The sequence below is a fragment of the Triturus cristatus genome, chromosome 6 (genome assembly GCF_964204655.1).
Source record: "Triturus cristatus chromosome 6, aTriCri1.1, whole genome shotgun sequence".
Taxonomy (NCBI): Eukaryota; Metazoa; Chordata; class Amphibia; order Caudata; family Salamandridae; genus Triturus; species Triturus cristatus.
In genome coordinates, this window is record NC_140589.1 from 1,126,410,851 (window position 1) to 1,126,436,149 (window position 25,299).

The following is a 25,299-nucleotide window of genomic DNA, read 5'->3' on the forward strand; positions in this document are numbered from 1 at the left end:
AAAGATCAAAAGAAGAAAAAATGATTTGACAAGTCTGAAGCTAAAAGTCACTCATACCATCAGGTAAACAAGTGTCTTACTTACCTGCCAGAACATTTCAACACCTGAGTCCTGAGAATGCCCACAGCATCTTCCTCATAGAAGCCCATGACAGTCCAGCAGCCCAAAAATGACGCTATTTCTGTGAAAAAACTTGACTGCACCTCTACAGATGAAGAAAGCGAGGAAGCATACTGCTCCTGCACCCAAATCAATAGAGAAAGAAAAGAGAGGCGGAATGAGAGGGAAATAGAAAACAATATATTCCTAGATAACTAAAAAGAAATGTCTCTAAGCGGACAGTACACCCTCACTTACCCTCTCTTTCTAGCAACTTAGCCTTGAACGGAAACCTCTGATGAATTAACTTTACTAATCTATCTGCATGGACATTTTGCAGGTTCCCAAAAATGTGCGTCAGGACCATACCCTCTCAATTCTTTTCTCACTCTTTTTTATCCAGAACACTTTGGATTTTGTATTCAGTAGGCCTATCTAGCTACATAGATGTGGTTTTCAACTGGTGTTGGAAAACGAGGCAGTATCTGCAAGGCCTTCACAAATAACATAACTACATTTGTACTTCACTGGAAACCAAACACCCCATTGTAGCGCTTGACTCTCAGAGGGTAGCTTTGCAGAGCAGTCTAAGGCTTACTCAAGGGAGGTGGTGTGGGCTAGTAATCTTCATTTACCAGTACGCAGGAATAACACTCAATAATTGATTGTCCAGTCTGTACTTTGCTTTATAAAAGGAAAAGTACATTTATTAAACGCACACACTACTCAATACTATGCAACAATTTACAACTATACATAAGCTGTTGGAATTACTTTGTGATATTGCATAGCATTTCCACCCCTCAAGCAGGGGGGCTGAGGTCTAGTACCACCACTCCCAGATATGCACATCATCTTGCCCCCTAATGCAGTGGGTTGAACATAACCTGGAGTGAGGGCCTTGCCCACTGGCACAATTCCAGTGGCCACCCCCCCCCCCCATTAACTCAATAAGAATTTAAAATGGGCACACCTGCCCTAGTGATACATAACTCTGACTGAGCATCTCATACTGACTATACAGTATACACCTCTACATCTTAGGGCCCAACAGTCTGGGTTGTTCTTCACCTAACGCAGCAGCAAGAATACATCAGCATCACTTAAAATGACAGTACTTATCATGGCTGATAACAGTTATAATGCATTGCAATTAAAGCCCCTCAAAGGATTCACAGTTATAATCACAGGATTATGCATATACAGACAGACACCCTAGCAGGAATGTCCAGCAACATAACCCCACTTGGCTTATGACATAACATTACACATGTGACTTTCAGTCCCTCAAAAGAAATAACACTAGGTAAAGGCACTTCTCGTGCAATTGCACCTCTCCACCTCCAGGGGATGCCCTTCTCCAGACATCCCCAGCTCAGCTTTTCATATCTTGGTACAGTCCCAAACAAACCCCCAGCTGAAGAACAAAAGTTACCGCCACAGGATGCTGACGCCTGGCTAAGCCCTTGAGGGGTTATTTCTTTCCGATCCCCTAGAGACTTAGGGGGGGGCTTCACCTCTTCTTGCTGGGGGACACAGTGCTGCTCCTGCAGTTCCCCCTGCACCTTTCTCCTCCCTTGGAAGTGACCCCGTCCTCCTGCGGTCACCACACGCAGAGCACAAGCTGCTAATCTTAGCAGGCCGATCCGGGCCTGCAAGGCATTATGGGGCGCTTTCTCCAGCCCCGTGAATAATAGAGCAGCGGCTCCCCACTGCTCGGGGAGAACCGCGCTGCCCTCGTGCGCGTCCTCACGCGGCTTCTGCTTTTGTTGGGGGCCCAGTCCCACCCGTACTGCCAGGTGAGTGGGCTCGCTGCATTGCAGCTTAGGGAACCCACCACCGGCTGCACCTGCTGCCTTTCAGGGGCCCAGTCCCACCCGGGCCCCTCGCTTTTCGAAGGTGTTGGAGAGCCACCTGGGGAGCCCAACCCTGGCGGCTCCCGACGGCTCCATACCTGGCTCGCACCCTCATGCGGCCGCGTGAGCCAGAATGTCCATTTTGGCCTGCCCAATCCGGCGGGCAGACACGTAGGTGGCTTCTCCCTCGGCAGGTCCTCGGGAGAGTGTAACGGCACTCCCTGCCTTCCTGCTGCTGTGGGTGAGTGCGGCGGCACTCCCCCTCCTCCTCCACTGCAAGGGGTCCCAGATTTAGGGATCCCAGGCCACCCTTGGGCCACCATCAAGGGCCACGGGACGACGCTCCCCAACTGCCGCCTTCTCATCGAGGTCCGGAGTTGAGGTGCCAGGGCCCCTGAAGAATCTCCCGGCTGTTGTTCTCTGGTCAGGGAGGACGCACAACGACATGCCCCCCTCCACTGCACCGCATCCACCGGGGCCCGGAGTTGGGATCCCGGGACCCCAAGATCCCTTCGAAGGGGGGGCATGATGGCGAACTCCTTTGTCCGGTGTCTTCGGGTTGGGGCTGCTCCTGGTACCTAACCTACCCCGGAGGCACATCTGAGACCGGCAGCGGAGCCCCACGCGCTTAGTCGTCAGTCCTCTTCGGGGGTCAAAGATCGCCTACCTTCTGGGGGGCGTATCTCGGCCCCCAGGCAGACAAATTGCACCATTTATGCCTCCTCTTGCTCCTGGTGGCGCGCCCCTGTCACTGGGAGCACTTTGCTTCGCCCTCCTTGTCTCAAGGAGGGTGGACTCAGCAGGGAGCGGTCTTCTCTGGCTCCCTGCGCCAGCCTTTCACCTGGGTCTCCTCGTGGGCCTCTTTTCTCCTTGCACAGAGGCCCAGGCTTCTGTTCACTGGTCCTGGACTCCACCGCAGGCACAATCCAGGGTCCTGGGACAGTCAGGGGGTTCCTCCTTCCAACTGCCCATGGTGCCAGGCTCCAGCACCTGTCTTCCTCAGCAGACCACACCCCAGAGAGAGCTCCTCTTCCTGTGCAAGACCTTTTAAAAGAATTTGGAGGGGGTTGGGAGGAAGGCTCCTCTGCCCTATCGGGCAGCGACACATCACCTCTCTGCCCCTGCTCCCTCCTTCCTAGGCCTCTGGGATCGTTCAAAATTGCATCGTCCAGGGGTCTCATGCCACATGGCTCCTGAAAAGCCCCCGTCCCCCCTTTCTGCCTTCTTTTCAGAGTAGCTTGGTGCCTGGCACCAGGTGACAGCTGCTGATGGATAACCTGCAGCTCCACCCACCATCTCTCCCTCTTGGAGAGGAGACCTTCGCCCTTGGAATTCTTGCAGTGAAGGGCTTGGCCTCTGATGCTTCAGTTTGGGGAGGAAGGTCATTAATACATCCTGGCAGGGTCAGACCCAGCTAGGCTCTGGTTATGAGCTGAGTCAGAGGAATATGACATTTCTGGATGACCATAAGCAGTACATACATGGTTTTGGACTCAGCTGAATACTTATTTTCACAAATGTTACAGTGTACTTTGGTGCGTGTTTGGAATTTGTAGGGAAGTGAAACTACCCCATGTGATTCCCATCTTCATAGGAGAATAATGGAGTGGTCCGTCAGTGAAAACAGTAACGCACACTGACTTTCCATTACATGTTTCTTCCCATAATATAAAGCCTATTCCATGTCACCACCCAGCTCTGCATAATTCCTGCCACACCAATATATCTGTACCTGCTCCTGGACTGCGCACGCCAGGAATCTCCCCCACGCAGCCCCTACACATGTGCACATGCATGTACACACGTGTCTGCATGTAACCAGCCCAGTGCCCCTTACTCCCGCTGCAGCCCAGCGGCCTACTCTCACCAGGGGGACACCGGTAAAATCCACACGCAGTCTCTTTCATCATGAGTTCACTGTGGATGAGTCTCAACTTATGAGGCTGTCCCACAGTAAAAGCAATTAGGTATTCAAAAAGTGAAAAATCCGGGCGGCTGAGATGATCAGAACCACCTTCTAACAACTGGGTTCTTATGTTTACTAATTTTGTCAAAGAAAAGATAAACACTGGGGGGGATATTCACAAGAACGTGTGCTAAACATCAACGAAAAATGCTAACGCAACTTTATACATCGCAGCCTATCGCGGGAAAATAACCCTGTGTCAACGTGGAATTCACAACAAGGCGGTACCATGCGATAGTCTGCCTCAACGGAGATAAAAACACAAACCTAAACGCGAAAAAACATGGGATGGGCCAAAGCGCGATGAGGAAATCAGCAATAAGCAGCACCAGGCCTGCAATACACACTTGGCAGGCGGGAAAAATCACTATAAAAGTAGAAAAAGCACTCAAACACAAACTGACCAAGCACCATGTAGGCAGCCGGAGCAGGCGCAGAGGATGAGCGCAACCCCACAAGCACCCCGGACGACCAGCCTGGGACCTCGGGGAAGAGCAAGGACAAGAGGAAGAGGAAGTTCAGTCTGCAGGAAAACAGGATCCTAGTCACAGAGGTAATGGAACACCATCAACAACTGTTTGTCACCTGTTGGGCACCAAAAATGGAATATGGCGGGACACAAGGTGTATGCCGTCGAAGAGCACAAGAGGTCAATGGACAAGGCCAAGAGGCGATGGATAGCGCAAGACCAAGAAGAAACTCGCAGCCAACCAGAAGGCAGCAATGCAGACTGGAGGTGGGAGCCCAGCGCCACAGCTAATGCAGTATAACATGGAGGAACTGGTTTCGACAGTCATCAGTGTGGAGACTGTGGCCGGAGTCAGGGGACCGGACACTGCTCGACAAGACACAACACAACCACATCAGGGTGAGTGACCACCAGGTACTGGGGGGACGAGTGGAGATGGCCGCAATGGCACACATGCACAATCAAGCAGAGCACAGTGCACACCCACAATGACTCTGGGTCATGGCCCTGATCTACAGACTGTCACAATGTACAATTCCATGCTGTCTGAATGTCAACATGTACCATGTGGCTACATACATGTGGACACATTGTAATACACAATCTCCCCTTCACATTGCAGGGGCACCGTCAACACCTCCTGCAGAGCAGTCCCAGCCACTCTTCACTGATGATGAGGAGGACATCCCCAGCATGGACACCCAAGCCCTCCAAGACATCATTGACATCATCCGCAACTCACCTCCAGGATCAGGGCAGCCCAGTTGCATCGAGGAGACCCCACCCACTACCCAAACCACCCAGCAGGAGGCACCCACAGCCCCAGCAGTCTCCCAAGACCCCAGGAATAACACATGGCCTTCCAACGCCGTGGGCTGGAGGGCCAGAGGGAGACGGCCGAGCAGGTGTGCGTGGGGTTCGCCATCATGGCTACCAAACTGGACGCCATCCATGGGTGTCTAGGTCCTATCAGGGACCAGCTCCAGTCCCTAACGAACACCCACGGCCCCCTCCATGGTCTCCAACGAGCCTTGACTGACATCGCTGGAGTCATGACGCAGAGAGAAGAACACCTGTCCGCTCAGAGTGGCTCCAGCGATCCCAGCTGTGAGCTGGCACACATGCGGAGGCTCATGGAGGACATGGTGCGGATGGAGGCGGAAAGGATGGCAGCCACCGCTGCACATCAGCGAAATGTAGCTGGGATCTACCATGCCCTACAGATCCTCATCATGGCATTGCTGCCACAAGGCGTGGTGCTGATGAATGCTGCTGCCCCCACACCTTCCACATCTCCGCCGCCTGGTGTGTCAGTGCCTCACAGTGCGGCAGGCGTATCCATTCCGGCACCTGATGCGTCACTGCCACACAGTGTGGCCGACAATCCTCCTCCGGCCCCTGATGTGTCAGTGGGACACAGTGCCGCAGCCGGTACTGCAACACCCACAGGTGGTGCAGAGCACACATCCGAGGGCGAGGACATGGATGGGTTTGAGTTGAGAAGGAGGCACTAGCATTCATTTCCGCCACCTGGCCTGATTCTGCTTGGACTGCCATATCCTGTTTGATGACCTATGACACGGCGACCAGACTGCAGACTGTACCCTTCCTCTTCCGCAGTACTTGTCATCCCCGGATGGACTCTGGCTGGCCCTCCAAGGGCCCATATTGTGTAGTGTGCTTGGCATGGCCCTGTACCGCTCCAGCTGCAAAACTCCAGTGGATGTGCAATAAACATCCAGTAACGCACTGCTGTGTCATGTCTTTCATCATTCATGTATGAATGTGTGGATGAATGTAGGGACAGTGATTTCCCTTATGTCAATGATGCTCATCTGGTGGGATGCCAGTCCCAGTGTGCTACATTGCCTATTGTGTTCCGGGTGTCGTGGACACTACAACAGGGACACACGCATTAGTCACTTCCTTGTCCGGACATGGACTGAACCATGTGACCCTCATGGGTATCGGAACTGCATGATCATTGTCTCCATGGCATCTGTGGGTCTTCAGGTGTGGCTCTTGGCTGGGCTCCCTTTCATGCTGTGGGTAGTCGTCCTCCTCAGCACCAGCAAAAGGCAGGTGTTAAATCCCTGGTGCTACCGCAGCTTATCGCCTGTTTTTGGTTCGCTTCACAGATCTGGCAGTTCGTTGTGAAAGTGATGTTGTGTTTTTTTAGGTCTCGCGCCTAGCGTTGCAGTGCGCAGCGCGGTTTGCGCAGCGCGAGACCTCATGTAGGGGGTTCAGAAAGCTGAGCACACGCTTGTGCGTGTGCTTTTGCCGGCTGCAATTGGCTTTTGCGTGCTTTTTTTTTTTTTTAATGCCAGCACGCAATTGGGCAAAGGCCGGCGCATGTCCCGCCTTTACCCCGCCCATTCCCATTTGTGTCTGTTACGCGCAGCAGCGCACGTTCGCCTCCTTCGCCCCCGCTCCTCTGTGGTGCGCACGCACCACTGGTTTTCCCTTACCTTGATGCTTGCACACTTGTGGTGACCCCAGTGATGCCCGTGGGAGGGAGGGAAGCGAGGGGCCCTCGGCCGGCTCTGAAACCCCGTAGTAAGCTGCAACCCGAGCCCTGGGGGTTATTTCCTAAGCCGTGCATGCTTCCTATGGCAGATAATTGCTGTTTGTGGTCACGTACAGCTGCCAACAGGAAAAGATGCCACGAAATGTCGATATGGAAAGGAAGTGGTGATGACAAAATAAGCAGAGCGGATCAGGAATTTGGGGTTCTGGAGCATGGCCATTGCACAGACATAGGTTGTTGTAATGTCAGCCCTTGTGATTAATTGAATGAATCCCTCAGAACACTGGCTACGTTTGTGGTTGGAAGTGCCGTAGGGCCACGGTGGCGGCACTGAACTCCTGATGGTCGGAGACCCACAGCTTCCACCTGAATCAGTGACCATTCCCGGTTCTCTCTCAGAGATGGCCCCATCACTTCACGTGGGCTCTTGTTAAGTAAAGAGCCATAAAGAACTGTGGCGGGCGGGAGTGGTGCAGAAATGCCAGAGATTACAATGACATAGAATGGAACAGTGGCGCGGGCAGTGCCAGTCACAGCATGCCACACTGATACAAGAGGTCAGCACAGTGTGCCACCTGGGTGCAATAGTCCAGTACGTCACCTGGGTGTGTGCCAATCTTCGATGGTCCTGCTCCCCTCCCACCCCGGCACGCGCCAGAGTGAACAGTGCTCCCGAGTGCGGCTATCACCGAGGCCGCAGCTCTATTCTGCAGGCGCTGACAGCCCTCTTTTCACCCGCCCTGCCTCATATCAGGTCCCTTGCACACGATTACCCTCTTCTAAGCTGAAGAAGGTACATATGTGAGCGTGTAAAAACCTGCAGAACAGTTAATTCTGTGTGGTACTATACATTGTATTTCTATTTTCCTCACTTGTTTGCAAAGGAGTTTGCCTTGTAATTGCATGGTACTGGAGGGGTGGGTTGTGCATTTTACACCTTGCAGCACTGTACAACTCATAATTGGAGCTACAGAGTTCGCCGTGTTCGCCTGCTAACTGCTCGGATGGAAATTGATGCAGACATGGCTGTACTGAGTAAAGCGCCCTTCACGTGAGCACGTGCACAGGTAGAATTCCACGCATTCCTTTGCTGAGACATCCGCCAATGCTGGCTGAAGATAACAACGCTGGGTGCCTTCCCTTGCCCCCCTGATGGCACTGTTGGTAAACAGGCAGATCTAATACAATTGAGTGGGGTGTGGAATCCCTTCAGGTGCGTGCTGCAGGAATTAAGTTGGCAAACGGTGAGAAACATGTGATTGTGTCTGGAGGCTTGTTTTAAAGGTTAGTTTTAATAAACGCTGTATGTCTATCAAATAGCTTTGTCATTATTATTCTTAAGTCATCAAACCTGGGCCTCTCAGTGCCCCATTTGAGGGCGGGCTCATCGTCAAAATCACTAGTGTAGGAAGGTGGAATCTGACTATATGGTTGCCCCAACTTCTTTCCTGGTATTTGAATGGTTTTTGACTAGTCTGGCTGGGATCCTGCTATCCAGGACCCCAGCCTATCTGCTTCCTCCCTAAAACTGATGTGAGTACCCTAGGTACATACCAATTGGATACTGAGGACACCCTATCAGCCCCTTGTAGATGGTACCCTAGGTACCCAGGGCATGGGTCCCTCAGAGGCCTACCAGGGGCTGCAGCACTTATTGTGCCACCCCTGGGACAGCCATACAAACTGACATCACCAGACCACTACTGTAGTCTGGGTAAGGTGGTGCTTGCACCCCTTACAGGGATATAGGTATACTGTATCCCACTTAATACAACACATATATCCTCATAGGTCACCCCTAAGGCAGGCCTTGCTAATCCTACAAGGCAGGGTGCTGAGATATGTGTGAGGGGGAACCCCTACCTGAGTAGGGCCCCTCTGCAAACTTCGTAAAACTACTGCTGGGTTGTTTGTAGTGCAGCCATACCATATACTCTTAACCGCATTATAAGTAATCGCGATAGCGTGATCACTTGAAAATGGCTACACAGAACCATATCGTGTTTGGTGTCAAACATGTAGGAATCATACCCCCAATCCAGCCATGGGAGTGAGGGCATGATTCCCCCCTGCTAGAGGGGCGATATGGGAAAACCAGAAGAATTTAGACACCAATTTAAAAGTGCACACGTAATACAAAATGGATGCTACCCGCCACCCACACGACTCTGGCTGCCTGTTGCTGGGCAGAACTCCAGTCACGGCAGCTGGACAATAGGGATCTTGTTGCAGGGAGGTGCTCCCACCTCCCCAGACTGACTATGTGGATTGGAACTGGGTGGGTGCACCATAGGATGTCTTTCAGACTTGCACATAGGCTTCTCCAATGCCCACTTCTGCATACACCGCCTCAAACCGGTTCAGGGGCATCCTGTCCCCTGCCCAGGCGGGAAACCACACAAAGGGGAGAGGGTGTAGCCACCCTTTCCCGCCTGAACTCTCATTGATGAGCTCTGATCTGGACACTCCCCTAATCTTTGGTTTCCAAGCATCCCAGAGGCCAGTGAGTGTGCACAGCAAAGCTCAGCACCATGGACCCCGTGGGTGCCGAGATCCCCAATACCCCAGGACACCGGCCACCTCTTGCACAGCACCCGACCCCGACAAGTGGGGAAGTTGTGCTTTGGCCCATTATTGAGCCAACCTCTCAGCATCATCTGTGCCAAAGATCGACGCCCTAGCCCGCTCCGGCGACCCGTGGGCGCATCTTTACGCACGCCAAATTGCTGCCTCCCGCGGTCCTTTGTCTCTCGACTGGTGGGCCCTAGCGGAGGTCAATCTTCACTTCCCAGAGTTGTCCTGATTGCTCCAGGCCTGCTCTTCAGTCTCCTCACTGGAGACCTCGCTCAGACCTTGTGGGTCTGCACCAGTAGCTGTTTTGTGTTAATTGCGTGGTTTGCGATTGCCAAGGCTTAGTGGATCCAATCCGGACACTAACACCGCAGCGACCCTCATCCTTTATGGGACAGTTGCCCTCCAGAAGCTGGCCTTCCTTGACACCTCCTGGACCCCGTGGCTAACAATCCAAGCTACACCTCTTCCACCTGGAAGCACCCGACATTGAAGGGCTCCTTCTCCTGAGCCCCCTGGTCACTGTGCCGTGACCCAGACTCTGTCCCCTCTGCTTTCAGGTCCTTCTCTCCAAGATCTGCATTTTCAATCTTCACGACATCGACGACGCTTCTTGCTAGCAGCAGTTCTTCACGTTTTGCCATTGAAAATCAGCCAACGACCCGACATCGAAAACAACCTATGCACCCGGCTTTCCTGGGGCAGGTAACAGTGGTACCTCGGTACTCTCGTGGGTGTGGGCCCTTCAAAAGCTTAACTCTCAAGTATTGAACTTGAACTCCTGCTAGAAGTGTTTTTAATCTTGTAAAATTCAACCGCGACATTCTCCATAGGCTTTAATAGAGATCCCGACAGTAGCTTCTGCCACTGCACGCGTCTCCCGTGGGTCCCCTTCCTCACTACCTTGGGTGGTTTCACAAGGGGCCAGCGACCCTAAATGCCCTAGGCATTGTCTGTAGAATTGTCGTGGTTCTTATACCACATTTTTGATATATGGTTTGGTCCCCCCCTGGGGCCCTATGATTCCAGTGCTATTTATTGTAACTATCAATGCTTGTTTGAATTGTATCTTTACCTCCAGCCTCATAAAGAGACTAGTGGGATTATTCTTAGAATAAATACATATATTTTATATATATACCTGTGTGGACTACTCTTTCATTTGGTTATTCAAGAGGTTTCCTATGGTAAAACAATAAGCTTAACACTCCTTCAAGAATTAGCCTGAAGGCTGCTCTCCACAGCTACCACTAGGATAGCTTTCTTTAAAGGTTGTCTTTAACCTATCACCATAAGAGTCGATTTGGACTGGTGCAAGGTGTCCCCTATAACTAGTGGACAGCATATGCCAGGCCAACTTCTCACAACTAGCCTGCGACAAGGGACAAAATAGGAGCAGCATCCTGGAGTCAGTGGTAATGTTCCCTAACAGCACCTAATGTCAAGAGGACTCCCACCTAAGCGCTGACAATTTTTGGTGATTCGAAAAGCATGACAACAGAATGAAAGTTACCAGTTCATGTGTATACCGAATGTTATTTTTAAATATCCGCATTTTTGCTCTGCTTTGGTCATTATGCAGCAAAATACTCTGGTACGTAATTAGGCATTCCAGTCAGAATAATTATAGAGTAGCTTCCTGTTTGATGACGACTGAAGAAAAGCTTGCAATATGAAATGATTGGGCTTAAACTGCACCAAGATTGCTTCTATGATGGGTGGTATAGAACTGCACCTGGAGATAATTTTAGATTTCAAAATGGCATGTTCTCTTACAGGTAGCAACTGAATGAAAGTACCATACCTATGAATATAATTGTTTATAATGGGATTGTTATTCTTATTGGGTATAAATTACAGTGTTGCATGTGACACCCAGCTGCTTCAGGGAGCTAGAAAGGCATAGCACCAGGCTATCGTCAGAAAGCCAAGGGGGCTATGCAAACGATTAAAGCAGCAGAATTTGAGTTGTCAGCACAAGTGCACACAATGTCATCTTCACTCTAATGCCATTGTAAGTAGGGGAGCCGCATCGTCCTGAGAGTGGAGTTGCCAGCAAGCAGGACTACGTTGCCCAGAGGGCCCTGAGCCTCACACCTGCAGCGCATCGCTCACCGCCACTACAAGAAACCTCGCCGCTCCCGCTGGGGAGGGAGCCGCATCGTCCTGAGAGTGGAGTTGCCAGCAAGCGGGACTACGTTGCCCAGAGGGCCCTGAGCCTCACACCTGCAGCGCATCGCTCACCTCCACTACAAGAAACCTCGCCGCTCCCGCTGGCGCGGGAGCCGCATCGTCCTGAGAGTGGAGTTGCCAGCAAGCGGGACTACGTTGCCCAGAGGGCCCTGAGCCTCACACCTGCAGCGCATCGCTCACCGCCCAATAAGGTACCACCACTACTTCCGCCGCGCGGACGCGCGCGGACGCACGCCGGACGAAGCCCGGACCAAGGGCGGGCCCGTTTGAGCCCGTTAGAGACCGTGTAAGGCCGGGCCGGGCCCTCTCCCGTTGAACTACATTGAAAGGTCTGTTACTTCCTGATGATTATCTTAGTTCCCGACTCAAAGGGCCATTCTCCCTATGTACTGATTCCGTATTACATTAACTAGTGTACAGAGTGCCTGGTGGACTGTTGCGGCTGTTCGTAAGGAGTTATACAATCTCCCATTGAAGAATGACCACTGCTCCTGTAACTGGTCGAAAGTCCCTTGTCGGCACACTAGACCAATTTTTGGTAAGAGTCTCATCTATCCTGGACAAGGAGATTGATGTTACCGAAAAACGATTGTCACTGGGCCCTCTCACTAACAAACGCTCCTCGTTGGGCTATTTGTCACAAATACGTTCCCCTGTTCGTAATGTGGAACAGGCAACCGACATCAATGAAGTTAGCCTTGTGCTGGATGTTTCTGGAAATAATTCCCCTTGCCATGTTACACCTACGCACTGCATCCCAGAATCTGACGGAGCCAACCTTAATACTAGACATAAAAAGGGCCCTCCAAACTTAACCCATATGATCGGCGTTTCTGAGTGTGTTAAGACCCGGTCTGCTACGAACTTAAAGGTTAAAACACCCGTTTCGAACAACAATGAATGTCTGAAATCTCTGAAAGCCAAGAGAAAGCGTAGAGAACCGCCAAATGCCGGACATACAGCAAAGTCCAGAAGAATCACCCCCGGGGTCATACCTGAGAATATCCCTGCTCCCCAAGAAGCAACCTCAGCTGGTGGGATGGAGAGCGCCCTAATGTCGCCTTCTTCGGTCCCACCGAAGGACTTGCAAAATCTGGGAGAAGACTTTTGGGGGAAATTGGAGACAATCTTTTATAAAACTTGCCAACCAATCTACGAAAGGTTGGATAGTATTGAAAATAGATTGACCTGTTTGGAGCTGATGTATTCGTCTATGCAGTCTCGGCAAAAACATGTCACCAATTGCCAGGGGCACGATAAATTATCTGCGAAGCCTCCCAATAAAAATGCCCCAACTGTTGATACGGTAATTATTTCCAATCCAACTACTGCTAAAACCAACCCGCCAGTGTTGGGTAAGGTAACCCGGAGTATAACCCACACACCAACTGTAGGTAACCTAGCGAGTGGGGGGAATACACTAGCGATAGCCAATAGCAGCCAAGTGATTAAGGAACCAGAAAGGGAAGTACCTAGCCTCTTAGAAACTAGGAAATTACCAAGCATACACCTCCCTCCCGAGTCAAGTCCCTATGTGATAATACTGGCAGGAGTTAAGCCCCTGGGACTAGACACTAGGGAGGGTTACAGGGAACTGAAGAATAAGTGTGTGTATTGGCTAAATTCCAACCGCCCCTTACCACAGAATGTATCAACAGAAATCCTCTTTGTGCGCCGAGTCAACTGGGTGGGCCCAAAAAAGAAAAATATAGAAGGAGATTGCATAATAATCAACTTTAGAGATTCAAGGGCAGTAGAGCATATTTGCCATTGGCCGAATCTAAACTCTTGTACCCCTATTCTCTCTCTGCCCTTGTCCTTCTTCTATGGTAATTGCCTACAGCCCAACATAGAGGCCTTCGGGCATAGAGGTATCGATATGTGGCCCAGAAACAATAGATGCCCCAATGCGCAGCCTGAGGAAGTTAGGGCTTCCGGTTTGGAAGACTGTGATTGACGACCAAACTCAAACTGTATGAGGAAACATCCAAGTAATGCAGTAATAACCCTTGCAGAAAAACAGGTAACTCTTACCGCTTTAATCGAGGATGATTATGTTGGTAATAAAATCACTAACAATACAAAATTGGATCAGCGCCAGTTGGGGGAAAAACACCGGCCAACAATTGAGACCGGGTTAATATCCCCACTGAGTTCTGCTACAGTATTAGTTGGTACAACTGGCAATACTGAGCTTGGTACTACAACGAATGTGAGTACTTATAGTACTAATATTCTGACCCCTTTAGTAAGGGAAAACCCAAGCCCAGTACAAGGGAATCTAAGACCTTACAAGGGAGGATTGATAGAAAGTGGCCAACTGACAATAATGTCTTGGAATATAGCAGGCCTAGGCCAAAAAATAGCAGATCCTGACTGGCTGGGCTTTATATCCAAATTCGATATATGTCTCTTTCAAGAAACTTGGTTGACAGATCCCCTGTTATGCAGAGGATTTCTTAACTATTATATACCAGCCCTAAAAAATGCAAGAGGTCGTCCATCTGGCGGGTTAACCATATGGCTAAAACAAGATTTAGGATGTCGAGTTATCCAAAGACCCAACACTAGCGACGATATTTTATCTGTAAAGATTGTTTCAAAGGATGGGACAAACCTTGAAATTTTTAACGTTTACGCTCGAGGTTTGCCGGGGGGAAAAAAGTCCCCAGTAGTACAGCTACTGGAAGAAATGATTGACTCCCTGCCCTCGAACTACTTACCCATTATAGCAGGCGACTTTAATGCCTCGCTTGCGCCCCTGGACCATGACATATCCCAGCTTGCCGCTGAAGAAGACGCAAGCTGGGGAATTCCACCCCTTGAGATTGCACCAGTAAAAAGGTGGACAGGGGCTGCAATCCAGTTAAGTGGATTATGCCTAGGGAACCAACTGAGAGCAGTTAATGGCAGGAGTCTGTCTGACAAACGTGGTTTAAACACTTTCGACATTGGTCGTAGGGCAAGTAGAATCGATTACTTACTGATCCACATCAAACTCTGGCCCTATCTTATAGATATGGAGGTAGTTAACCGACCAGTGAGTGACCATCATCCGCTAGTCTCGTAATTTAACACGTCCTCACTTGACCTTACATTAAAGCCACAAGGTACAAACGAGCCAGAGCACCATCTGTCAAATGATATGCGCCACCTAAAATGGGATCGGATTGCCGATGACCCGAGGGCTCTACTAGCAATTAAAGGAGAAGTCATCTCTGCATTAGAAGCATCGAGCTCATTGGTAGAGGGACAAGACCCTCATCAAATAATAGTGGGAATACACGCAAGGCTTTTTGCGGGCCTGCGAAAATATTTCCTTAAACCTGCCCCTAACAGAAACTTTAAGACACAAAAAAAGGAGGGTTGGTACAACAACAAGTGCAGGAAAGCCCGGGACGAACTAGGTAGAGCACTCAAACAGAAAGATCCAATACTCGTAAGATCTGCCAGGTCATACTATGGGAAGAGTCTCAAAGAGGCAAAGGTAACCTGGGAAAATGAAATATGGAAAGATCTTCTAGAAGCTTCAAGGAATAAGAATAGTAAAGTCTTCTGGGACACATACAAATGGGACAGGGGTGGCATAGCAGAGCGTCCCCAAAACAATGTGGCACAGAACGCTTGGATAGATTATTTCAAGCCTCAGTGCGCCGCGCCCCCTCAAAATTCCCCTATTGAGACATTTCCCAATGTACCTTACAAAAAGGCTATATTTTCATTGAAGGATGTGGATAGAGCCCTAGATGGAGTGGTTAGGGGAAAGGCCCCTGGAAGGGATGGAATCCCTGCAGATATGTTTATCAACGACAGAAGTCTCTGGTCCAGTTATATTATGCGACTAGCCAACGCAATTGCACAGGGAGCGGATATCCCGCCCTCGTGGAAGGGTGCTGAAATCGTCCCTGTATTTAAAAAAGGGGATAAATCAACCCCAAGCAACTATAGACCAATCAGTCTAATTGACTCGGTCCAAAAGATTATAGGCCGCATGTTTCTCCACATAACTCAATCTTGGATGGATGACTATAACATTTTAAGCCCAATGCAGGCAGGGTTCCGTTCCCGGATAAGTACAATTGACCAAGTCTTCCGTTTTGTCAATCTATATTGGAAGACGGTGGTCTTGGGGAACGGTGCCCTTTATGCGGTCTTTGTGGACCTAAAAGCAGCATTTGATTTGGTCCCAAGAAGCAAGCTTTGGCAGGTCTTGATGGGACTAGGAATTGCACCCGAACTTCTCACTGTGATCATCCGCTTGCATGAGGGAAATGTTGCCAGGGTGCGGTGGGGGGGTGCGGGAGAGGTGACCGAGGACTTCCCGGTTGGCAGAGGAGTGAGGCCTGGGTGCGTCCTGGCGCCGACCCTGTTCTCGCTTTTTGTCAACGGGGTGGCCGGCCGGCTCTCGCAGACCCCCACTGATGCGCCGGTTCTGGCAGGAGTGCGCATCCCTATCCTCATGTTTGCGGACGACACGCTGATTATTTCTAAGACCCCCAGCGGCCTGCAAAAGGCTGTCGTGTGTTTTGAAGAATTCTGCACAGAAAGGGGTCTGGAAGTAAACACGGGGAAGACGAAGTTCATGTCATTCAATGGATCAAAATCCTTTAAAGGGAAAATATATATGAACAAGTCACCCCTGGAGGAAGTTACCTCATTTATATATCTGGGGATATCGCTACAAAAAGATATGCGATGGGGAAACCAACTAGACCGCGCTGCGCTACAACATAAGCAAAAAGCGGGGGCCTTGCTGACTAGATTCAAAACTTCACTCACAAAGCCAATCTCCCCAGCCATAGAAATCTATGGAACCAAGGTCCTGGGTTCGTGCCTCTACGGGGCCGAGCTCTGGGGCTTTAATAACTTGAATAGTTTGAAGGCTTTAGAAAACGCATTTTTGCGTAAAGTCACAAACCTTCCTCCCAGTACACCACTGCGACCCTTATTATTGGATCTGGGCAAAAAACCTTTGGAACATCTGGTGAAGCTACGTCCAATATTATATTGGCGTCGTCTCTGGTGTACCGATGAACTAATTCATTACAGGAGTGGCTTTGTGGATATTATAGAATCTGACAGGTCCCAAAAAATATCATGGCTGCTTGGGATAAAATCCCTTTTGGGCAGTATAGGCCTGATTGAACTTTGGAAAAACCCTGCAAACACTGTTTTCCCACCTAAAGAAAACCTGAAAAAGATGTATTGGGAATGGGTTTACAAGCAGGAAACCACCCAAGGCCTTTCTACCCATCTAACATCCCGCTTTCTTGACCTAAAAGCTCATCCCCAGTTAGAGAAGTATTGGGATATTATTGAAAAAACCTCTGACCGCAAGCTATATTTCCAGTTGCGGGTGGGAACACTACCCGTCGCGGAATTCACTTCCAGATGGGGGAGACAAGGTACCAACAATGACAAATGTTACAGATGTGTTGAAGTATGTGAGAACATTGGACACGTATTATTCTTCTGCCCAATGTACGTGGTACCCCGGAAAAAATGGCTACAACCTATTTGTAAGCTTTTGGGTATCAGAAGATATGCTATTGCCCTTCGCATTCTGTGCACAAATCCTGCTCCCCCAATATGTATAGCAGTGGCTAAGTTTCTGGGGTGGGCCTGGAGTATAAGAACAAAAGCTCTGAGGCAAATCGCCAATTTTCCCCCCGTGTAAGAGCATTGTATCCTGTAAATATTTCTTGCAGTAACTACCTCATGTATACAGCAAAAGTACCGGGTCTATAAAGTTATGTTTAGCTGTTGCTTGTATATTATAAGTTGATATGGGCTGGTCTCATTCTCACGTCTTGCTTTTTATCCACATTTCTTAAAAAGTAATTAAGCTTGACGGCTATTTATATATTTAATTGTAATTTTAATCTTTTAGATACTTTATATGTATTTATATGTAATGTTTGTAAATGTGCTTTTATGACTTAATTGCCGAATAAAGCTAATTGAATTGAATTGAATTGAATTGAAGTAGAGGATCTGTTCTTAGCCGCAAATCAAATATAACACTATACCAGTCAGTATCGCACTGTATGTCTTTCTCATCTAAGCCTCAAAGCACTGCGAACAAGCATTTGCAATGCAATAATTCTCGCATTACTAAAAGTTTGAGCTATTGGCGTTGCATTATTATTTGCAACGCCAACAGCTCAAACTTTCAGTAATGCGAGACCTATTGCATTGCAAATGCTTGTTTCGTGTGTTTTTGCACGGGAACGCCTACTCTACATCTCATTAGGGTTAGTTGGTGGTCTCCACTGTGGAGATAAATTGTGGGGCAGTTATCGTGGGAATACTGGCGTTGTCTGCAGTTTGCACCAGTTTGTGAATGGGGTGTTAAATCTATCTCCACTTTTGATGCGTTAAGGTGGAGATAATTCGGAGATAAGTACTTATGAATATCCCCCTGGGTGAATTAACATAGGTTTGGGTAGCCATAACTTCACCATAACTAGATTGAGTACTTTAGTGACCAGATAAGGATCAGTAAATTTTGGATTACAGATATTGCCTTGTTTTATCTTCTAATGTTTTGGTAGATAACCAGACTTGGTCCCACACCTTAAATTGAGGAGCAACATTGTGTCTGTTATCAGCTAACTTTTTAAACCTTGTTTTGGAAAGAGTAAATTCTTTGGGGCCCTTTGATGAACATTTTCAGCTCTCTTTAAATAATCTTGTACTGCAGGACTCATTGTTTTTTCTTCTATTAAACCAGTAGCCTTGGATCGTAGTTCTGGTCATTTAAAAAGAGCCTAGTGAAGGATGAGACTGATTATTATACGGAAATACAGCTAGCCATAATATCGCCTCCCACTCTTCACTTTCATGTAGAAGCTGACAACATAGATGCTGTTCAGTTATCTGGTTTACTTTCCCAGTTTGGCTGTTCATTTGTGGATGCTAATGAAAGTTGGGTTCTGATGCCTTTTGCACACACAATTTGTGACAAAACTGAGAGCAAAACGCTGCCCCCCTATTAGTAATCAAGATGGAAGGGAAGTCAAGTAACCTGATCATTTGTTGTGATAATACTAAAGCCAACTGATGAGCTGTGGCAACCCTTTTAATGGAACAAAAGAAGACATTTTTGTAATATGATCCACTGTAATAAAATTCATTAACACAGTGTGCCATGGACTCAGTGGTACTGGTATTGGTCGTAAAAGTCTGCGAGATGTAGAATGTGAAGTCTTACTTTGTGTGCATATTGTACAAGTGCTTATAAACCTTGCAAAATCCTTATTTCACCAAAATTCTCTTCCCTCAGGATGTCCTGCTAACGGTGACAAATGACAACACCGTAAACCCTATTGCTGTCAATCATGACCTAGTAAACATAAATTACCTGCTCCAAAGAATAAGCCTGCTAACCAGACCTCAGCACCAATGTGCTAACCCTTAAAAGTGTATTTTAATTGATGTATACCCAATTGGCATAAGTTAACTTACTCATAAATCCCTGGTATATGGTACCAGGAGTACCCAGGGCATATAAGTTAAAGTGTCCCTCATGGACTGCAGCATTTGTTGTGCCACAGTGAGTGTGACAAATAAAAACTGTCTCCCATTCTGATACTGCAGGCTGGTAGAGTAATCTTAAATTGCTAACTCGAATTTCTCATTTAAACTACTAACAAAGTCCAGACCTTCCTTTTTATTATATACATTTATATAAACTATATAGAGGTAGGCCTGTCAAGCCCTAATGCAGGGTGCTGTATATTAATATAAAAAAATTAGGAAATGTAGCTTTATATCTCATAACAGTAAAACACCCAAATAGTGTGTGTGTGTGTGTATACATATATATATATAACTATATATATATATATATATATATATATATAAATTCAAACCTTGTTTCGCGGTTGATCTCTGCCTCTAGAGTGGTGGCGGGCTACCGGAAGGGTCGCGACCCCTTGAAATCCAGAAAACAATCAATCCTTCTTAGTTCAAAGATTGCGCCGAGCCCCAATTCTTTTCAATAGCGTGCTTTATTTCAAGCAAAGACAAACACTGTCCCGACGCGTTTCAGAACCTTAGTTCCTTGGTCACGGGTCATCAGACGTTAACGTGCATCATGTGATATAGTGCAACAAATGATAACAATACAAACAAAGGACTACGGTGTTGCCTTGATTTTGAGATTATTTACACCACCATATTGGAATGGTTCATTAGTATCACTTAATATACAATACTTTTCATTTTGAAACATTCAATTCCAACTTAACACCATTACAGAAATTAAGTGAGAAGTAATTTATACATAACATGATTAAATCAAATTAATTTATCAGTTGTCAACATTCAAGTATCGCGTTGAATGTAAAGCATCCTTGATTCGTGTTTACACTGTTACCCGAGTGGGTAAATATTCACTGGTTTTAGCCGCGATGTTGGCTGCATTATTCTTAAATCATAATGCAAACAGTAATATATGCATAACATGATCAGATTAGATCCAAATTAGTTGTCAGCTGTCAATGCATTCAAATGTCGCTTTTAGACACAAATCACCCTTGATTCGTATTTCAAAGTTACCCAAGTGGGTAAATATTCACAGAATTTAATCTCGATGTTGACTACATTGTCACTCGAATGCCCTAGTGGGCTGATGTCAAAAATGTCTCTAATTCATATAGTGATACCAATTCATGGGGTTTAATACTGCAATTCTTCACAACAAGGCATACACTCCGTCTCCTATAAAAAAAAAACAAATGCACTAATCAATATTATGGTTACTATTTACCTGTTTAAAAACAACACAAACATCATACATACAAGGCAAACTTTTGAGATTCATAATATTAAAAACAATAACAATGGATGGTCAGGTCGAAACTGTAATTTTTTACAATTTTGTTACAGTATGTTGCAGTTTAACCAAGATGGACTGATAATTCTTCATCTTTGTTTATGCCCCCTGGGAACGTGGTTTCGTATTTAATTATCAGCCGTGATTCCAATCTGCGCAACATTTGCGTTCTGTTCCCCCCTCTCTCAGAAATGACAATTCTGTCGAGGGCGCAAAATCTTAGTAAACTAATATCCTTATTGTGGCATTCTTTGAAATGTCGAGCAATAGGATATTGCCTGTCCTCATTAGTTATAGCACGCATGTGTTCCAAGATGCGCAGTTTCACCTGGTTAATAGTGCAACCAATGTATACCAGCTGGCAAGGGCATATCAATGCATACACACAAAAATCTGATTTGCAGTTAAGGTGTTTTCTAATAATGAACGGTTTCATGGTTTTAGATAAAACTATCTGTTTACAATTGAAACTGTTTCTGCACGCTTTACAGGAAGTGCATGTAAAAAATCCCTGAATATTTGATCTAATTTCTTTTTCAGGTAATAACATATTTTTGCATAATACATCTTTCAGGGCAGGACATCTGCGGAATGTAATTTTGGGGAATTCATCAATACATTTTCTGAAGGTTTCATCAATTCGTAACACCTTCCAGAATTTGTTTAAGCATTTTCTGACATAATTTGCCTGATTACTAAATGTGGTAATGAATCGTATTGCTTCATCCTCCACTTCTGCATTGGCCTTGATTTAAAAAAGTTCTTCTCTTTTTATTTTTGTGACTTTCTCGCATGCCTTTCTGATAATTTTACGAGAATAACCTCTTTCTTCAAACCTTTCTCTCATCGTATTCATCTCCTGTGCAAAAGCAATTTCCGAGCTACAATTTCTTCTAGCCCTTAATAGTTCCCCATAGGGTATACTGTTAATAAGATTAACAGGATGACAACTTGCAGCATGTAGAATGCTATTTCCGGCCGTAACTTTCCGGAATAGTTTGCTCTCCAAACGATTTCCAATAGGCTTTACTTCCACATCTAAGAATTCAATAGCGTTCTTATTAACTGTACAAGTAAACTTGAGATTAAGGTCATTTTCATTGAGGGAATCTACAAATTCCACTGCCTCTACTTCATCACCTTTCCAAATGCAGAATATGTCATAAATATACCTTGCCCTGAGGACGACCTGATGGTTAAAGGCACTGATGTTTTTCGCCACCTGCTCCTCCCACCAGCCTAGGTACAATCCTGCATAACTGGGGGCGAAGCAGGTTCCCATCGCCGTTCCCCGGGCTTGGCGGTATATCACATGATCAAAGATAAAAAAATAATTTTTTAAGCAAGTTGACATCATGTTCTTGTTTTAAATATTATGAATCTCAAAAGTTTGCCTTGTATGTATGATGTTTGTGTTGTTTGTAACAGGTAAATAGTAACCATAATATTGATTAGTGCATTTGGTTTATTTTATAGGAGACGGAGTGTATGCCTTGTTGTGAAGAATTGCAGTATTAAACCCCATGAATTGGTATTACTATATGAATTAGAGACATTTTTGACATCAGCCCACTGGGGCATTCGAGTGACAATGTAGTCAACATCGAGATTAAATTCTGTGAATATTTACCCACTTGGGTAACTTTGAAATGCGAATCAAGGGTGATTTGTGTCTAAAAGCGACATTTGAATGGAATGCATTGACAGCTGACAACTAATTTGGATCTAATCTGATCATGTTATGCATATATTACTGTTTGCATTATGATTTAAGAATAATGCAGCCAACATCGCGGCTAAAACCAGTGAATATTTACCCACTCGGGTAACAGTGTAAACACGAATCAAGGATGCTTTACATTCAACGCGATACTTGAATGTTGACAACTGATAAATTAATTTGATTTAATCATGTTATGTATAAATTACTTCTCATTTAATTTCTGTAATGGTGTTAAGTTGGAATTGAATGTTTCAAAATGAAAAGTATTGTATATTAAGTGATACTAATGAACCATTCCAATATGGTGGTGTAAATAATCTCAAAATCAAGGCAACACCGTAGTCCTTTGTTTGTATTGTTATCCTTTGTTGCACTATATCACATGATGCACGTTAACGTCTGATGACCCGTGACCTAGGAACTAAGGTTCTGAAACGCGTCGGGACAGTGTTTGTCTTTGCTTGAAATAAAGCACGCTATTGAAAAGAATTGGGGCTCGGCGCAATCTTTGAACTAAGAAGGATTGATTGTTTTCTGGATATATATATATACATATATATATATATATATATATATATATATATATTCACTGAAAAAACCATAGGTTTCAGGGGCGTTATAGTTAGCTGGACTTTTCACTCGTACAAAACCATTGAAATTCCCCCGTTATAGTTAGTTCAGCTAACTATAACTCGCGAGCCCGCAATGCACTGCTGATGACGTCACATATTACATCACTCATGACATGGTCAGTGACAGCACTCATGACATCACTGATGACATCTCAAATGACATCACTGATGACATCATCCAGTGAATGCGTGTTTTTCTGAAAATTACATATGTTTTATATATGTATATCTCAAGGTCGATGGAAGAATAAATGGGTATATAAGTGTCTAAATGGATGATTTGTTTTTGAAAAATTGATTGTATAACTGACTGATTAAGTGTATCTTACTGAATAAATGGCTTAGTGAGTAATGTTTAAATGTGTAAATATCTGTATCAGTCTCTCACTTTATGTATAAGTGGCTGCATGGGTTGGTGAGTAGCTACATGAGTGTCTATATAGGTTATTAGTTGTTTTTTTGAGTATCAGTATGAGTGTCTGTATGGTTCGGTGGGGGGTATTACGTAGTGCATAGGTGCATGAATGAGTGACTCGCTGTTTGTATGTGTTGAAGACAGCATGTGTGCAGGACTGTATGGGTGGATGAGTGTGTGCATGGGTGTGTTCGTGAGTGATAGACTGTCTCAATAGTGTCTTTATGAGTAATTACATATGTTTTAAACTAGTATATGTGACTATTGGTGTATATAAGTGAGTATATGTGAGAGTGAGAGATTGAAAGAGTTCCTGTATGAATAAGTATGTGTTACTATAAGTGATTGTTTAAAAGACTAAGTATGTGTAAGTTTCTGTAGAAGTAAGTGTGGTGGTGTGTGTATAACTGTATATGCAAGTAAATGGATGTTTGATTCTTTATTAGCATGAGTGACTGTGTGTGAGTAACTCTATGAATGAGTGGCGTTGTGTAACAGGATGTATAGGTGTGAGTACATATGATGAGTGAGTACATGTATGAGTGACTGTATAGGACTGTTGGTGAATGAGTGGATGTGTATGTGGATCTTAGAATTACTGAATAGGTTGTTGTAACTGGTATTGGTATGTCCATTGTTTTGAACATTGTAGTTTCTATTTTTGAATGTGTGTATCAAAGGTTATATTAGGGGAAGAGGAGGTCTGCCACTCTATTACAAGGATGATGTCATCAGTGATGTCATTAGTGATGTCATTTGAGATGTCATCAGTGATGTCATGAGTGATGTCACTGACCATGTCATGAGTGATGTAATATGTGACGTCATCAGCAGTGCATTGCGGGCGTGCGAGTTATAGTTAGCTGAACTAACTATAACGGGGGAATTTCAATGGTTTTGTATGAGTGAAAAGTCCAGCTAACTATAACGCCCCTGAAACCTATGGTTTTTTCAGTGAATTTCGAAGGTTTTTTAAATGCTAATTCCTAACTATAACGTGCCTGAAGCCTATGGTTTTTTCAGTGAATTTCAAAGGTTTTTTAAATGCTAATTTCTAACTATGCCTACAGAGATAGGACATGTGAAGAAAGAAGAAAAAACGCACAGAAAGAAAAAAAAGAAATGCAGAAAGAAGCAACAGAAGTCCTCAAAGACGAAGGAAAGTGCAGGAAGAAGGATAACGTGCAGAAAGAACAAATAGAAGAGGAGAAAGAAGCCTTGTTGCAAAATCATCCTGTACCCTCAACTTTTTCCGACGGATACTGGTGGTAACTGAGTCTGACTAACCATTCCTAGAGCCAGTGCTATGTTAAAAGACACTCAGAATACAGTGAAAACACCTACATACACTAGGGAACACTATGCGTTGGGGTCCCCCTGTGATCAGCATGACCTCCTCTGTAAGCCCCTAGTATATAATAGGGCAGGGGATTAAAACAACCTCTTAAAACGCGCCACAGGGCGTGTTTGCACACGTCACCTCAGGCCCCGTCCCCTCACTTCCCCACTGTGTAAACACGCCCTGTGGCCGTTTTAAGTTGGGAGATTAAGTCCCCTTGAATCCTGAGGGTCCCTAGGGTCCAACTAGACCACTAGGTACCTCCAGTAAGCGCCACAGAGCTGCGTTGCAGAGAGATGTAAAAAGGGGCACGGCCTAGACCACCTCTCTGCAACGCAGCAGAGTGGTGCTTACTGGAAGCACCTGGTGGGCTAGTTGGCCCCCAGGGTCCCTCAGGATTGAAGGGGAATTATTTCCCAAACTTAAAACGCGCCACAGGGCTTGTTTGCACACGTTAACTCAGGCCCCGTCCCCTCCCTTCACCACTGTGTAAACACGCCCTGTGGCCGTTTTTAGTTGGGAGATTAGGTTCATTTGAATCCTGAGGGTCCCTAGAGTCCAACTCGCCCACTAGGTACCTCCAGTATGCGCCACAGAGCTGCGTTGCAGAGAGGTGTAAAAAGTGGCACGGCCTGGACCACCTCTCTGCAACGCAGCTCAGTGGCGCTTA

At 46.4% G+C, this 25,299-nt stretch overlaps 1 long non-coding RNA gene across 1 annotated transcript in view; it reads left to right on the plus strand.

Moving 5' to 3' along the window:
* LOC146821067 (uncharacterized) overlaps nucleotides 1-22,618 on the plus strand; it is a 344,858-nt gene extending 322,240 nt beyond the window's left edge. The window contains exon 4 of the long non-coding RNA XR_014962659.1: nucleotides 21,997-22,618. This is a non-coding gene — a long non-coding RNA (uncharacterized LOC146821067). The remainder of the gene's footprint in view (nucleotides 1-21,996) is intronic.
* The last annotated feature ends 2,681 nt before the right edge of the window (nucleotides 22,619-25,299 follow it).